The sequence below is a fragment of the Capsicum annuum genome, chromosome 11 (assembly GCF_002878395.1).
Source record: "Capsicum annuum cultivar UCD-10X-F1 chromosome 11, UCD10Xv1.1, whole genome shotgun sequence".
Lineage (NCBI taxonomy): Eukaryota > Viridiplantae > Streptophyta > Magnoliopsida > Solanales > Solanaceae > Capsicum > Capsicum annuum.
Window position 1 is genome coordinate 210,749,194 of NC_061121.1, and position 18,927 is coordinate 210,768,120.

The 18,927-nt window shown below is 28.8% G+C and overlaps 1 long non-coding RNA gene across 1 annotated transcript; it reads left to right on the top strand.

Moving 5' to 3' along the window:
- The first annotated feature begins 13,404 nt into the window (after positions 1–13,404).
- Positions 13,405–15,560, top strand: LOC107848471. Its single transcript, XR_001668033.2, has 3 exons — positions 13,405–13,583; positions 13,685–13,797; positions 14,961–15,560. It is a non-coding gene; the product is annotated as an uncharacterized LOC107848471 (long non-coding RNA).
- Positions 15,561–18,927: the final 3,367 nt, after the last annotated feature.

The following is an 18,927-nucleotide window of genomic DNA, read 5'->3' on the forward strand; positions in this document are numbered from 1 at the left end:
AAAAAAGAATGACTTACTTTCCTTTTTAGTCCATTTAAAAAAGAATGACCCCTCTTATTTTTTGGCAATACTTTAATTTCTACTTTCCACATGGCATATTTAGGACCACAAGATTAAAGGGTATTTGGTACATTTGACACAACTTTAATTTAAGGACATAAGATTCAAAAGTCTTCTTTATTTTCTTAAACTTTGTGCCAAGTCAAAGTAGGTCATTCTTTTTTAAACGGAGGAAGTACTAATTTATAAAACATATACACATGTATACGTTAAATATATACGTCTATAGAAGATAAATACACATATATACGCACCATTCAATATATATGTACAGCTTTAAATAAAATATACTACAATATATATATACTACAATATATATAAAGTTATGTACTAATTTATAAAACATATACGCATGTATACATTAAATATATACGTCTATAGAAGATATATACATATATACACACCATTCAATATATATGTACTACTTTAAATAAAACATATTCTACAATATATATATATATATATATAGTTATATATATATATAGTTATATACTAATTTATAAAACATATTCACATGTATATATTAAATATATATTACTTTAGAAGATATATACACAAATATATATACCATTTAATTTATGTACTACTTTAAATAAAACATATACTACAATATATATCTACTACAATATATATATATATATATATATATATATATATAGTTATATACTAATTTATAAAATATATACACATGTATACGTTAAATATATACTACTTTAGAAGATATATACCATTCAATATATGTACTACTTTAAATAAAAGTATAAAACATATGTTACTTAATATAATAAATTAATAATACTTGATAGTAAATTAATAGTATATTAAAACTATGTTTTTAATTTAAATGTTTAATTTAAAAAGAAAAAAATATTTGGGCTTGTTCCGGACCGATTAACTAGCGGGCCCGGACCGGGTTTGGTCCGGATCGAATTAATCGGACCCAAAACAAAAAATAACTCAGTCCAGTACCTGGTATCTTACAATCCGTGGGCTGATCAGGCCGGGTCATACCGGGGCGGGTTTTCTTAGTGGGCTGGGTCAGATTGGATCAGCCCGGTCCGTTTGACAGATTTATGTCAAGTAATAATTTGATGAATTAACCAATTTATACGTACATGCAATTAAAGAGAGTTCAAAGCCTAAAGAACAAATTGTTTACTCCTGTATGATCAAATTTAACATCTTTGTTATGTAAAAAATAAATTTTAAAAAGATTAGATAGAAAATAATGACTTAAAAATGAACCAAGTAAACGAGGAACAGTTGCATTGGTGCGAAAACAAAATGATCAAAGTAAGACTTTCTGAAGGCAAATTACAACGAGACACTTCGCCACTTTTCTTTCCAGCACACTGAGGCCCCGCCTGGTACTAAGTAAAGTGGTTCATTTTACTTTAATGACTAGATCATGAATCTGCCATATCCATGCAGTGATGCAGATGAATATCCTGCCAGAATAAGGACGAGAAAATAAAGGGGTGGCCCAGCAATAAAAGTTACATAGGAGGAAAACAATGAATAAGGGGGTTAATTAGTTTAGGCTTAACAAGTTGGTATGATAATAATAATATTTGGTAAATTAATAAGCTAAAAAGATAATCGATAATATTAATACTACATACCTGTTGTTAGGTATTGAAATAATTATATAAAAATGCGACTAAAATATATCTTAAAGTACAAAATTCTTGATGAAATATACTTTGAACAAGAACAAGACCAAAACACTCAAGTAATGTGAATGAAGAGAGTGAAACAGGTAACAAATAAGTAGTGTGAATAAAAAGTGAATGAAATGGGTCATTTATAAAAGAAAATTAATAAGGTAAGGGACAAATATTGTAAGGTAAAATAGTCTCCTTACCTTGCAGACAGTTAAAATAAATTCTTCACTAAATACCCCCTCCGTTTATAAATACTTGTTCATTTTTGACTTGACATATGCTTTAAGAAACAATAAATAGATGGGTGATTTTACTATATCACCCTTTGAATATAATAAATTTTTTATTTTGAAAAATATAATGAGTGGTGTATTGTATTTAATATCAATGGTGAAATAGGTAAAAATAAATAATTATCCATTAATTTCATAAATTATATAAGTATTGTTGGACATCCAAAATAGAAAAGTGAATAAATAAAGATGGACGGAGGAAGTACACATCGGTGTCATTAAATTTCCAACCTCCACCAACTTTTTCAGTCAAAGAATAAGATAAGTGGGTCTTTTTACCTTGTAAGGCAAAATCATAATTTTACCTTGCACTTTAGCATGTAACCAAACGGTGTTAACTTTGAATGGACAAGATAATCACCTGTGTTTACCTTGTCTGTTTGATATTTTGATATGTTTTTTTGGAATTTTTAATAAAAAAACTGGGAACAGTTTTTTTATTAAAAATTTCAAAGGGGCATATCAAAATGAAAAAAATACCAAAACGTACAAGGTAAATACAGGTGTTTATCTTGTCCATTAAAAAGTTCACGGCATAAGTCAGATGGTAAAGTGCAAGGTAAGAATGTGATTTTACCTTATAAGGTAAATGAAATCACTTACATTATCTATTGACAGAAGATTGACTAAAAAAGTGCAAGGTAAAATCGTGATTTTACCTTAGAAGATAAATGGAGTCACTTACCTTATCCTTTCACTGAAAAGGTAGGGAATAAATTCCCATAGGTAAGGAGTGTATGAAAGATGGGACTTACCGTTGATAAGGAGGAAATAAATTCTCTTTTGCTAGCTGATTGTAAGTCGACTATGGACTCTCACCTTGTAAGGTAGGATCTCATGTTTGCCTTATAAAATCTTTAAAATTCACGATGCTATATAAAGAGTGTAAGTGTGGGTTCTTTCATTTGCATCAATTCAAAAAAAAAATAAATTGTCAAAGTTCATAACTCAAAATATTTGTTGAACCTTATTCATTTCTTACTTTAAGATGGATGATAATAAGGTAAGAGTAAATTTACATTGGGAGGGGGGGGGGGGGGGGTAGTGCAATTTTGCATGATAAAGATTCGATGCGATATAGTTGGCGTCCTATAACGGTTCAATCGTTTTCTTTATCGCTCAAGTATGATCGTTTGAAAAGATTGTTTAGGAGTAAAATGAGTATTACTAATTTGCAAGATGATGTGGTTATTTATGATCGATAGCCGAATTATTTTACATCCAACAGAAAAATCAATATTTGGTGAAACTCCTATTTGGAATGATGATTCTTTGTCTTTATTTCTTCGTATCCATTAGAATTTTTTTTAATTACCTTAATCTACAGACGCTTAACATGTATGCGTGTATGGAACATTTTCCTATTGTTGAAGAATCCACGGATAGTGAGTTTGATCTTCGAATAAGTCAAAATTCTTCGAATTTGAATATGATTCTTCAAAAATGGCAATGGAACAATAATTTGATGGTTGGTTTGAAACACATTATCAAACTCACCCGAACTTGTGAATAATCTCGATATGAAAATTCGGAGTCTAAAGAGCAAGTTGTTTACACATGCATGATCAAATTTAACATTTTTGATGTGCAAACAATAAATTCGAAAAAATTAGATAGACAATAATGACTTGACGTAGGTTTAGGCTTAACAAGTTGGTATGATAATAACAACATTTGACAAATTAGTAAGCTAAAAAGATGATTAATAATATTAATACTACATACTTGTTCGTTGGGTATTGAAATAATTATAAAAAGAAGGTGATTAAATATACTTTAAAGTGCAAACTTTTTGATGAAATAAACTTTGAACAAGAACAAGAATAAGAACAAACACCCAAGTAATGTGAATGAAGAAAGTGAAATGAGTAAACAAACAAATATGTGAATAAGAAATGAATGAAAAAGGTGGTATATAAAATAAAATTAATAAGGTAATGGATAAATTTTTCCTTGTAAGGTAAAATGGTCTCCCTACCTTGCACTATAGTTGAAATAAATTCTTCACTAAATACTTCCTCCGTCATTAAATACTTGTTCACTTTTAACTTGACATATGTCTTAAAAAATAATAAATAGATGGGTGATTTTACTATATCACCCTTTGAATAAAATAATTTTTTTGCTTTGAAAAATGCTATGAGTGATGTATTGTATTTAATACCAAGGGTAAAATAGATAAAAATGAATAAATTATTCATTGATTTCATAAATACTTGTTTACTTTTGACTTGACATATTCCTTAAGAAACAATAAATAGATGGTTGATTTTATTAGATCACCCTTTGAATATAATAAATTTTTTGCTTTGAAAAATGCAATGAGTGATGTATTGTATTTAATACCAAAGGTAAATAGGTAAAAAGAATAAATTATCCATTGATTTTATAAATTGGACAAATATTATTGGGCATCTTAAATAGAATAGTGAATTAAATAAGATGGACGGAGAGAGTACATCGATGTCATTAAATTTTCAACCCCCACCAACTTTTTCAGTTAAAGGATAAGGTAAGTGGTTCCATTTATCTTGTAAAGTAAAATTATAATTTTACCTTATACTTTACCATGTAACCAAACGACGTTAACTTTTAATGGACAAGGTAAATATGTGCATTTACCTTGTCCGTTTTGATATTTTTCCATTTTGATATGCCCTTTTGGAATTTTTAATAAAAAGATTTGCCCTTTAGGCTTCGGACTCCTCTTAAACCCTATGTTTGAGTTTTGGTTTTTCATAGTTATGGTAATTTTATTTGTGTATTATTCCATATACTAGAGATGCTTATAAACTTAGATTCAAATTCTTGAATACGATAGGGTTGTAAAACTTACCTCGTGGAACAACTCTAATTGATATTTTTGTTTGAACCCTAGAAATGGTTTCCTTTTGATTAGGGTGTTAATATCACAACTTAATTTTTTGGTGGTGAACTTATACCTTAGAGGGGGGATTGAAGAATTCTACAGATTCTTCAATGTAGAATCTGTAATATGCAAGAATCAAGATAGAAGAAGAGAAGAAGGGGAAACAAGAAGAGAGTATGTTGTTGTTATTCGTGTAATCTTTTTCCTTAGTGATACAATGTGATATATATAGAAGTTGGTTAGTTGGTTAGAGTAGGTTAGTTAGTAACTAACTTTGTGAACCTATAACTAACTTAGTGAGCTAACTTTCGGCTAATTACATTAACATCTTAAACTACTCATTAGAAGTTGATTTGATCTCAACACTCCCCTTCAAGCTTGATGTTGTGAATATGTTAAACACACCAAGTTTGGAAGTGAGATATTGATGTTGAATTCTGTTCAGGCTCTTGGTTAGCACATTTGCAGGCTGATCAACTGTAGGAATATGCATAGTCTTGATCAACCCCTGCTGAATTTTTTTTCTTACAAAGTGACAATCTATTTCAATATATTTTGTTCTTTCATGGAACACTGGATTGACAGCCATTTGAAGTGCAGTTTTACTATCACTGTATAGACAAATTGATTGTTATAGTTGAATGTCCAGGTCTTTAATAAGTCCAGCTAACCATGTTAACTTTGCAACTTTAGTGGCTAGGCTTCTATACTCAACTTCTGTTAAGCTTATGGACACTGTAGTTTATTTTTTAGACCTCCATGAGACCAAGGAATCTCCCAGTATTATAGGAAATCCTGTAATTAATTTTCTTGTCATGGCATAGGAAGCTCAATCTGCATCATAGTAGGTTGTTAAGACATCTCTTTTTTGGCTGAAAAGTAGTATATCTTGTCCTAATTTGTTTTAGATGTATTTGATGACTCTCAAGGTTGCATTCATGTGAGATACCTTTGGCTTTTGCAAAAATTGGCTTAATGTCTGCACACTATAGGAGATATTAGGTCTAGTGACTATAAGATACAAAAATTTTCCTATAATTCTCTGATAAACACCCTGATCAGTTAGTTCTTCATCAGCGCTATTTGTTCCCTTTTTGACATGTTGATCATATTCAGCAGTTGTGAGTTTGTTAGTTGTATCCATTGGTGTATTTGCAGGCTTAGTTGCACTAAGTCCAGTCTCAGACATTGATTCTAAAGCATACTTCCTTTGATGCATCACAATACCCTTCTTTGAACTAGCAAATTGAATTCCCAAAAAGTATTTGAGCTCACCTAGATCTTTCATTTTGAAAGCTTTGTGCATATCATTCTTAGTTCAATCATACTCAGATTATAACCTGTTACCAAAATATCATTCACATTTACCAAGACTATGATAATACCATCCTTGGTTCTTTTAGTAAAGAGTGAGTGATCATATTGACTCTGAATAAATCTGCAAGCAGAAAAAGCCTCAAACAGTTTTACATTTCATTATCTTGGTGCTTGCTTGAGTCCATAAAAGAATTTGGAGAGTCTACATACTTGATTACACTCCTGTTGGTCTTACAGGGATCCTTGATGAAAATTGAAAAAACTCTTCAAAAGTTGCGGGGGATGTCAAAATAAAATAGGAAAATTCTTCCCCCAACTTATATATTCATATTCTCTATTTTTCTAGGCTTGAGGACCCTTGTTAGATGCCCAACATTACCCGTTCATTCTAGAATTTGTTATTTTGTGACGCCCCACCATCTCCTCATATGTGACAACACAAACACTCTATAGTAAAATACTCATACCTTTTTTGTATCCAATTTGAATTAAAGAACAACTTAAAGTGCTAGAAACTACATTCAAAGAAAGTGTGCTCATGTATTATATGTCCTTAGGTGAAGTTGAAAATCTAATTCTTTAATTTTTGTTGTGGAGTCGATAAATTGTACACCTTTCGATTAAATGATAAAAACTTACTTTAATTTTGACTCTGTCTAGTTCCTGATAGTATCCGTATAAAACTATATCAGATCTTTTCAGGAACGGAATTTAGATTTAGATCTTCATGAATTTTGAATAGATCGTTGGGAAGTGATTCAGTAATTAAAGCTTAATGAATTCATTTTGATTTTTAAAGTTCCTTTGAGGTTTCAACTAATGAGAAAGATGTTACACAAGTTTTTAATATTGAGCTTACGGATACAATCAGTTATTTCTTTCATTGTTTCCTCCATTGATACGAGTCTTTCTCATAGAAAAGAAAAATCGTGTATTCTAATAGAAGTCAAAGTGTAAGAGATTATTCAAGAATCGAAGTCGATTTTTTTTTATAAAAAGAAGATATCAATAATTTCGATGAAATTATTTCACGGAATTCAGTCAACTATCTTGATCATGGAATATCATTGAGAAATAGGAATCTGGATTATCAAAGAATTTTCTGTAATTCTTTCTAGCATAGAATGAGTCAATTATCTATTTTGGTATCTTATTAGATAAAAATGGTGATATTGTTCCTCTATTGATCAAGAATTTTGATTTTTGGGAAGTATCATGACCGTCCATTATGAAATATTTTAATTTTTGGAAATGAACAACTTGTGAAAACCTATTGATTCCAACAATTGATTGCAAAGTTGATCATTTAGGCCTTTCAATTCATAGATCGATGTAGATGTCGGACCTAGTAATGGAGATATTTTCAAAACTCACATAGAAAAAAATGTGTAAGATAAAAAATAAAAGTAACTTGGACAAAAATAAAAGGTGACTTGGACAAAAAGAAATGAAATGACTGAGACAATTTTTTTTTTTTTTGTTGATAAACTCAGATCAATCAATCAAATATTGATTAATATGTAATTGATCGAACACTACTTGAAAAATGAATCTTTTGCTTTAAAACGGACTATTTCAGATGTTCCTGAAATTCTTGCTCCCATTAGACCATTTGTATATATATATGTATCAGGATCGTCTCAGTGTGAGAAGTCAACATAAGAGGCTCAATCGTTTCTTCTGACTCTTTTTCAAATTCGATAAATCTTGCTTCATCATATATTTCACTATAGTTCTATGATTCATAATATCTTTTCTTATTTGATCTCTTTGAATTTCATATTCGAAGTTGCGATCAAATATATTCATTAAAAAGAATCGATTCAATACATTTCTTATGTACTCATAAGTATATATTGGATTTGAATAAGATTTTAGATCAATCTATATTAAGTGACTGCCTCCATTATATTGTTCCTAGCAAATACTACTATTTTTATTTTGGATCTTTCAAATCATTCCCCCGGAAAATTCGGACCCATTTTTTCTGATCTTTCGAGAATTATTCATTCTCTTCATAAAAAAAAGGAGGCAGAACCAATAAGGATTTTTTTTTTCAATTCATCCCTGGCCTCATTCAAGAATTATTTTCGATTCACTTCGCAGGAATCAATAGAGAAGAAAAATCTCTTATGATACACCAGATCCGATTCAGTTATTGATAGAGTGAATAATTCAGTCGTTTCTTGAAATCTCTCTTTTAATTCAAAATTTTGGTGTAACGTGTATTCTCTCCTATTCTAGTCATGGAATAGATGAAATAAATCAAAAAATAATTTTTTTATTCAAGAATGAAATCTTATTAGAATTGTTCATATCTGGTTCATCCTTCAGAATCATATTACATCCCATATACATGAAATAAGATGAATTAAAAAGGTATTTTGTAAGTATATAATTATCTTGTATATATTAATTATTTCTTTATTTTTCAACCACATGGAAGGACCAAAAGAAACATCTTTTTGTTTCTTTAACAATTTTTTATATCTAGTGGTCCTCTCATTAGGATTCAAACCCGGATGAAGTTCTTGACCAGATCTTCTATCGGAGAAAAAAATGAATGAGTATTGTAGGATTCCCAAGAAATTCTTCGATTTCTTTCAAAAACAGATGATTGATTAATCATCTGCTTCTCACATTTCGTGAATAACTGGGATATTGAAGAGATAATTGAGCTGAGGTTGGTTGTTATATGTGATTATGATCGTCTTGTTTCCTTAAATATTTTCAACTTCTTCCAAGTAACCTCTCCCTTCTTATTATCGTGCATACAAGCTCTTAAACATACGATTTAGGTGTTATACACTTTTAAAAACTTTCAAATAAGTTTGTGCTCATCTTAGATCCTCAACAAGAACGTAATACTTAGAAAATGTTTTGGGTAATTTATATTCTCCATTCCTCCTTTATATAACATTCGTCTTCGAATGTCAAATGATTCAATTGAGTTAATAACTCATACCAATAAGTCCCTCTTTACATTTTCATGTTTTCCTTAATGCCTTCAAAAAAATTGATGAACTCTGAAAATATTTAAAAGTATTGAATGGATCTCCTTTATAACTATAACAACCATCCAGAATTTCAATCACTGGCTCTCCTAGAGTTGGATTGGTTCACTTGTCAGATTACTACTTCATATTATCTAGTTCATCCGGCTTAAGAGCATTGTACATCTTTATGAATTTTAGAAGTCGTTTGGTCATGAAAATTAAATTTTTTTGAAGTTGGAGTTGGAGTTGTGTTTGGCTATATCTTTTCAAATCTTTTTTTAGATTTTTGGAAAGACTTTTTTAAATATAATTTTATACCCTTAATTTTTAAAAACTAGTAAAAATCACCCAACTTAACTAATTTACTTTCAAGATACAGTCAAATGTGAGAGGAGACAATAATTATGTTGGCTTTGTTGTTGGTATTGCATAGTCGCAAGAATGGAAGGATTGAGGTTCGGTTGTATCATGAGGAAATTTTGAGGAAGAAGAAAAACAAATGAAGTTGTCTTCAATTTTGAGGTCTTTTATCTATGGAAGTAGGAAGAAGTGGGCAATGTAGTAGTTAGGCATTTAACTACGGTTATTAGATGAAATTTAATAATGTTTTTATTAAAAAAGAAAAAAAGTTAGAGTCATTTGTAACAATAAATAAAGTTGAAATTAAAGTTGGATCCAAAAATAATTTGGAATTGAATTTGAAATTTTCATGGCCAAATACCACAATTTTAAAAAACAACAACAACAACAAACCCAGTGTATTCTCACATAGTGAGGTCTGGGGAGGGTAAGATGTACGCAGTCCATACCTCTACCTCTAAAGAAGTAGAAAGGTTGTTTCCGATAGACCCCCGGCTCGAGACACGAAATACTAAACAAATTCATAGTAAAGCATGGAACAAGATGGCATAACATAAATACGATACCCACAAGTAATAGTAAACAGAGAAAAGTAAATAGATTCGTAATAAAGCATGAAACAAGGTATCATAACAAGAATAATACCCCCACCAAGTAATTCCCTACACTAGCGACCCAAACTGACCCTAGCCTTCTGCCCTAATTTGCGTCTTCCAGATCTTTCTATCTAGGGTCATGTCCTCAGTGAGCTGTAACTGCTTCATGTCCCGCCTAATCACTTCTCCCCAGTACTTCTTCGGCCTACCCTTACCCCGCCTAAAATCATCTAAAGCTAGCCTCTCACACCTACGAACCGGGGCATCCATGCCCCTCCTCATCACGTGTCCGAACCATCTCAATCGAACTTCCCGCATCTTATTCTCCACTGGAGTCACACCAACCTTCTCCCTTATAGTCTCATTCTGAACTCTATCCCCCCTAGTCAGCCCACACATCCAACGCAACATTCGCATTTCCACCACCTTCATTTTTTGAATGTGGGAGTTCTTAACTGGCCAACACTCCGCTCCATACAACATGGCCGGACGGACTGCCATCCTGTAGAATTTGCCTTTAAGCAATTAAAAAAAAAAGTGAAATTTTGTATGGATAAATGGTCCTTAATGTTTTTTATTAATAAGATGTATTGGGGTTTTCCTTGTTTGGTATGGTCTTGAAATTTTTTATTTGGATAATACATAATTTTGATACTTATTGGGGTGGGCATTCGGTTTGTTCGATTTGGTTATTCAATATTGATTTGATTTTTTAGTTTTTAATTTGACAAAAATGACAACTGTAACCGAACTGAAATAAATTCGATTTGGTTCGATTTCTGCAAATTTAGTTTGATTTTTTCGGGTTTTTTTTTTTCGAATTTGAAGATCAAAGTAGTGGACCTTTTTTGGTCATGATTGAAAGTGAGTAGTGACTTTCGATTCATCCTTTTTTTTCTACTTTAATGTCTGGAAAAAAATTATTTTCTTATATCTTTGTGTTACTTTCTTAAATAATTCATTTAGTCTTTAAATGTATTTTTTTTAATCAAATAGTAAACTTATTGATGGAAGCGAGTAGTGACTACTGAGTACATTGACGGAAGTGAGAACTGAGAACCGAAAAATGGAATTAGGGTTATGAGGTCGTGAGGCGCTACTGATATAGAATTGTGAAGTGAATATTGCATAATGAACTAAGGTATTGGGCTTGTTGGACTTGACCCTATTGTTGAGTTGGGATCAGATTTGGATTGAGTTTGTGTACAATTTGAATATAATAAAACATTAATATATTATTTATATAATTTTAGTTTTTCGATTTAACCGAATTATTTTTTCGAAAATACAAAGAACAAATCATTTAATCGAATTCCTGAAATTTAAAATTGAAACCGTTCCAAAAAATTAAAAAACCAAAATTAAAATTTAATTTCGATTCTAACCAAAATATATCCAGCTGTACTCGTTGTAATGGTTAATTTCTACTATTCATAAGCCTCTTTTGTCTTTGTTCATGAACTATTCGGAATAAATATGATGAAACCTATAACATTTACTCTAAGCTTGTTATACTTTTAAAAACTATCCTTGTGATTTTCATAACAATAACTCTTAAGGGTCGTTTGGTTGGTAAACAATTTATGTTGGGATAGTTATGATGAGATTAGTTATAGTGAGATTAGTTGTCCTGTGATAAGTTATCATGGTATTATTTTTTAGTGATTGTTTGGTTTGTGGTACTAAAAATGATAGGCATTACATCCTTTCTCAGAATAGATAGTTTGTTTACAAAAATATCCTTCGCCTTATTTAGCTTAATATTTCATGTTAAATAATTTATTTTGTCCTAAATACTATAAAATATTGATAATCTCTTTTTTTTTTTTTTTGAAAAATTCATCATCAAAAAATGTAAACGGGAATTACTCTCATCTTACACTATTTAATATCATTAATATTTGAAAAGTTGAATTGTATTTTGTAAAAAATAAAATTTTCAAACATATTTAACTATATATAAAAAATAATTTTTTATTTAATAATTAAGCATGTACTAAGTTAGAAAGGAAATGTCAAGATACTTTAATTACTTGTCCATGATAGATTTGCTCGGAAAAATAAAAATTAAAGTAAGATTAATAATTACAAAGTACAAAGACAAATACCCTTGGATCAATTTTGAATTTGATTGTATAAATAGTTAAGTTCATATAATTATCCAAATTTACCAAAATGAATAAAAATTTATAGAGTAATTAAATTTAAATTAGGAATAAAATTATCAAAAAAAAATTAATATAAGGACTATCAAAATCTCATGTTCTCTCTTATATATAGTAGTTATGTATGTATGTATGTATATATGTATGTATATATTAAGCCCATATAGATGTTCAAATTTATCAAAATAAGCGAAAATATGTAAAGTAATTAAAATTTAAATTAGGGATAAAATTATAAAAAAGATTAAATGTAAGGACTATCAAAATCTCTCATTCTCTCTTATATATATATATATATATATATATATATATAAAGTGGTAAATAAAGGATTTGGAGGGTAATTTTATCATTTTATGACTTTATTCCAAGTTAAAATATGGTGAAATTATTTATACCACCCCTTAGGTGAGATAACTTATCCCGGTACTGTTTGTTAATTTCGGGATAAGTTATCCCAAATTTGTCAACCAAACATAGCATAAAATTTTTTATCCCGGACTATTATTTTTGTTACAGGACTACATGTTTTAATACCTCACACCAAACGACCGCTTACAAGGTAAAGGCCATAAAAAGGTCCTCGAACTAATTGATTTGGCAAGTTTCTAAAATATGTAAATTTACTAATATACGTACCCGCGCGATGCGCGAATAATATTAAATATTATTTTTAATCGCTTCACATTAAAATATTTCGTTCAACCGTATTAAATCATATTACTCATATTGCCTTAAAAATATTCAACTATCATATTATTTTTTAATAAAATATTAAAAAAGAATTCTACCCCTCACCTCCACCTCCATCTCCCCCTCCCCCTCCCCTCTCCCAATCTCAACTTTTAAAAATAAAAGATCAGATAAAAACTCTAACCACCACCACCACATGCCTCCACCTCCACCCACGTAGTCCCTCTCCACCCTAACTAAAGTATACAAAAAGAATAATCATATAATTGCAAAAGAAAATTATATTTCATATTTTAATTTATTATACTATCACGATTATAATTATTAGGTTATTAATATTATCCCCTCTTCCCGTCCCTCTAACTAAATATATATTTCTACTATATAGAAATATGAGTTTAGGATGATTAGGGGCAAATTGGTCATTTTGCACCATTAAAAGAGAATTCCAGAATAAATCATCTCTTCACTCTTCAAATATACCCACTCTCATCCATATCTGTTTAACAAATCTCGTGTATCTTTCTTGATCATTCATCTCTCTGTTTCTTCGTCTTCTTCAGCTGATGAAGGTAATAGTTCCTTCAGTGCCTCATGATTTTTCCTCTATAAGTATTTCTATCTTTAGTTTATGTTATTTTTTATATATTTATCTGCGTCTTTTTTTTATCAGATGTAGTTGCTTTCTCCTTGGCGACAAATCGATTGTCAACTCCTCAAAGTAATAGCTACTGGAATTATTTCTTTAGAATTATAAAGTTAGTTTCTAGCTGTGAAAAATTTCAGGTAATGATTTTCTCTTTCAACCATCTTTCTGAGGTGATTTCACCCTGCATATTTTTGCTTTCGTTTGATAGTGTCGATTTACTCAAATGAAATTTTAGTGTCTACTTTGGCATCTTGGTGTATGAGAGAATTCCTCAAAGAAACAGACATTGCATTAATTAGTTTCTTTCAACTTTAGTTCATAGAGTGTTTGATTAATCTTAGTGAAACACTGAATTTCTTTTCTCATGTTTGCTTCTCAGATTAATTTCTATTATACCAAATGTCTACCGCTAATTTATTTTATCTGTCATCTTTTAAGATATGCCAAACAATAGAATTCCTTATCAATCTCCTCTCTTCTGTTTGAATTTCGTTATTCATCCAGATTAGCCACTTCAAGTATATTTATCCAACATTTAGACATTTCTGCAATAATTTTTAAGGCAACTTTTCGTTTATTGGTCAGATTTATGGATCAAATAAAGCCTCAATTAATTATTATTGTCCAAGTAATTGATTTGTAACTATAAACAAATCAATTTGATATTTTGGGTTTTAGGTTTGACCTTACTGCAATAAAGTTTTGGCATTTCTATTGTGAGTAACTGGAAGTCTTTTTGAGTCAACTCTATGTAGATTCTCCTTTTTGTGATTCTGAAACTGCTCCGAGGGGATTGCAGGCAGATTGGGGACACCTACCCGTAGGTTTTTAGTTTTTAAGTGATTTATGGATCCTTTATTTCCTTTTCTTGAGAGAACATTTAGCGTGATTTCAAGCTTTTAACTTAGATCTTCTATAACAGCTCAAACACTAGAAGAGGAAATGAAATAGTGAGGCTTCTTTTGACGACCTTTGCAGGAGTTGTGTTTGGTATTTTCTTAGGTGTATCGTTTCCTACACTTCCATTAACCAAGGAAAGCAAGTTACTTTGGCTTTTGAATTCAATAAGATATATAGATATTTGAGTTTTAACAGTCTTTGATGAGCAAATGCCACCAAGTTAGAGTGGATACTATTGTCTTGTCATTCAAATATATACAAATATGCACACTCTTATAAACACACTCACTACTTGCTAAAAAAAAGTAAGTGTTTCCCTGATTTAATGCCTCATTGTTCTCTTAAGTATCCTTGCATAAGATCTAATAAGATGATTTACTTGTGTATTTCGATATTGCAGGTGAAGATAACTTCTAATCTTTTTGGGTTTATTGATCTCACTTACATTGAGGACAAGTATTCAGGCTTCTCAAACAAAGATCTATTAAATGTATTGTCTATTTTAGGAGCCACAAAGGCCGTTCACAAAGGCATTCTAACACAAAGGTATAACATTTGTTGCTTATATTGGCTCCAAGCAGCGTATCTTGAGACTTTGGTGCAAGAAAGTTTCGCATTCTCATTTTATTATTACATTCAGATATTGAGGGTCAATTTTAGTTATATAGAGATTGCACTCTGTCTCTTGGAAATTTGTAGTGCCTTTCAAGACTACTTATGTTATTAGCATAAATATTGCAAATTTGGGGCTCCATCAAACCCGTGAGGTGTTGAGAAGCTACCACCGCATATTGTTGCATCTGAGTCTGATCTTTATCTTAGAAGGTTGTAGGGCCTACCCCGTGAGGTCTGAATTTTTCAACCTTTATGACTATCTAAAGTAGTCAGTTGATTCTTGGCTCTTCAATGTCTTTCGAACTTTATTTGAAACTGAGATTCTAGTAATTCGTACTTGGACTGTACAGTGATATTACTACAATTATAATTTTTGAAAACATGATTTGTGAAGCCCTCCATTTGCTAAATACGGAGAGTTACAATTACAACCTAAAGAAAATATAGATGTGAAAAGCAACTCTCACGAGTTCTAATGATTTGCTTATTGTTTATAAGGAGGTACTCTATCCTATTGTTGCTTTCATTACTGTTATAATGATATGTTGAGCAATTAAATAGATGTTCGGGGTGCAAATGAATTAGACTTGAGTAATTATGAGTAATAATAATAATAGTTAGAGTTTATTTGGGACTCTTCAATAATTATTAAATTGTAATAATTTTTATGCATTTGTTTTATCATCTTGTACGGAGTTTTTTACTATAATATTTTTAGTTATTATTTTACCTATAATTTAAATAAGTTTTTTAAACTACTTATATTTTATTTTCAATAGTATTTATTGAATTTTAGTTTTAATTGCTGATATTACCTACCTATGAATTTAAATTATATATTTTCTTATAAAATATTATAAATGAATAAAGTATAGTACTTGTTGCATAAAATTACAAATGTTATTATATTTATATATTTTTTATTAAATATTAAAATTAATAAAATATAGTACTTGATGAATGAATTGCAATTGCGATTATATTTATCCAAAAACATTCAAATGTTTTGAGTTGATAAATATTTAATTATATCTTACTTTTTAATGCAATACACCTAACACAAAATTAAATTATATAAATCCAACTATTTAAGTAACATTTTAAATATGTTTCTTAAATTTTTTCACTGTTTAATTATTGTTACTTTTATCTTATTTAGTAAGATTCTAGTAACATAATCTTATTCATATAGGATGATTTTTTCAATAATTTAACAGATTTTCCCATCTCAAGTTCAGATAAATCTTATTCATTTATACTTTTACACAAAAATACATCTTTATATTTTTAATTTTTTTCCATACGTACCATTAATTTGTTATTTCTTTTCCACATGTTCTTTAAAACTATTTTTCCCACTTATGTCATTTCTATTATCATCTTTTAATATTATGTAAATGAATATAAAGTTTTATACTTTTATATTTTGTTTTCTCTTATTATAATTTTTTTTCATTAATCAATATTCTTTTATTATTAAAATTCAACAAATATAATTTTAATTATATAAGAAATTTAATCTCATCCAAATTAGAAATAGAATTCAGGATATTGTCATTTTGTTATAAACATTTAACAACTTTTAAGCATGATTTTCGGAGGCTTGATCCACAATTGCTTGAAGTTGTCTAGTAAATTGCTATAATTATAATCTAGAAATAAGATGATCAAAGAAACTCATTTCAATTGTATCTGATCTACCATTGTTTTTTTTATTTATTAATTTAGTTTATATTATCCAAAACAAAGAAAACAAATTTTTGAAAATGAAACCCTATATATCCATCTTGTAATTTATATACTTGTTAGTTTGAGTCGAGAAATATTTTGAAACCGATTAGATCAATTCCCATTTGAATAAACTAAAGAAAACCAAAGAGATGAATGAAGATTATCAATACGTCATTTTTTATTTTTGTATTTAACCTTTTCAAATAAGTTATAAAATCTTGTTTCTTTACCATGTTCACACTTCAATTCATATAATTCGCTAGGAACCTCACTTCAATTCATATAGTTCGCTAGGAAACTCAACATATTAGAGTGCGCATGTAGATAAAATGTTGATAACACTCGTTATACTTTAAAAAAATAAACAGAAAAGAAAAGATAACACTCATTATTCTAAATTAATGTAAATTTGAAAGTTGGGGAAAAAGAAAAGATATAACATCATCTTCATACGTTCCTACAAACATAATTAGAATCATTAATCCTTTTTCTGTGATAGCATAACAAAAAAAAATAAAATCACCAAAAAAATAAATTACGCATGAACAATGCACCTTGATAGTTATTTAGAGAAATTGATGGACATTATCTATAAAATAATTTATCCATGATAGGTGTATTTTCAAAAGATAAATATAATATTAATTATAAATAATGATAATAATAATAATAAAAAAAAAAATTATCCATAAAGAATATATTGGTAGTTATTCAAAGAATTTGATAAGCACTACTGGAATCTTTTTATCTATGATAGATATATTTGGAACAATAAATAATAGTATAAAATAATTAAAAAATAAAATTAAGCATAAACAACATACCTTGATAGTTGCTCAAAGAAAACTGATGAACATCATGACCTATAATCTTCTTATCGGTTGTAGAAATTATCTATGACAAAAAGGAGATGTTAAAATAGAATTCACAAAGATATGTCTTTAGTTTTATATACTACTATCATGGTGATATTCAGAATAAAAAGAATAAGCAGGGACATAAAATAATTTTATTATTACTAATATGAGAACAAAAATTTCTATTATTATTATGTTGAATCTATACAATAAATTATTATGAAGATAAACAAACAAAGATTAATCAATACCTCTGCGAATAACGATCATAGAAAATTCTCTCGAGATAAATAAAATTCAACTTTGAAAATGATTATCAATAAAAAAGAAGAAAAAGGTTGACACTGGTATATGTGTCACAGAAGGGGTCTATATATATAAGATATTATAAAATTGAATTTTCATGAAAATAAAAATTGTTCAAATTCACTGAATGTGATATTGATTTATTAGAAAAGATAGGATTTTAAATATCATAATTATCTTATATCTTAAATTTTGAGTTTGGAAAAACATTAACATGGAGATATTCTTATCAATTCAAATTCAAAAATGTAGATATATCTAATTTCTGTTAAAACACATTATTCTTTTTGTATAAGATACATTTAAATATAACGTATGTTAATCTGCCAAATAAAAAGTCTCCATTCATTTCGAGGAAACTTATTAAAATATATTATTTTTAAAACCCAAATATATCTTCTCCCTAATAAAAATACTCACCATTTATAATTAAAATTTATTTAAGACTACTACTATTATTTATTTACTACTACTACTTGTGACCGTAATTACATTTTTTTTTTCAAATTAAAAGCACTATAATCTGTGTACTATTACTACTATTATTTATTACTTATTATTCTTATGCAAATAATATATGCAATTACGTATTCTTTGTCAAATTGAAAGTACTGCTTCTTGTACTATTACTACTGTTATTTATTACTTATTATTCTTATGCAAATAATATATTATTATTATTATTATTATTATTATTATTATTATGTAAATAAACTTTATATATAACAGTTAAATTTTATAAGATATAGGTTTGAAAAAGTAAGAGTCTATTAGAACTCTTCAATTATGAATTTTTATTTATTAAGATAATATTATTTTTTTAAAATAATAATGTATTTCAAATTCAAATATTTAATC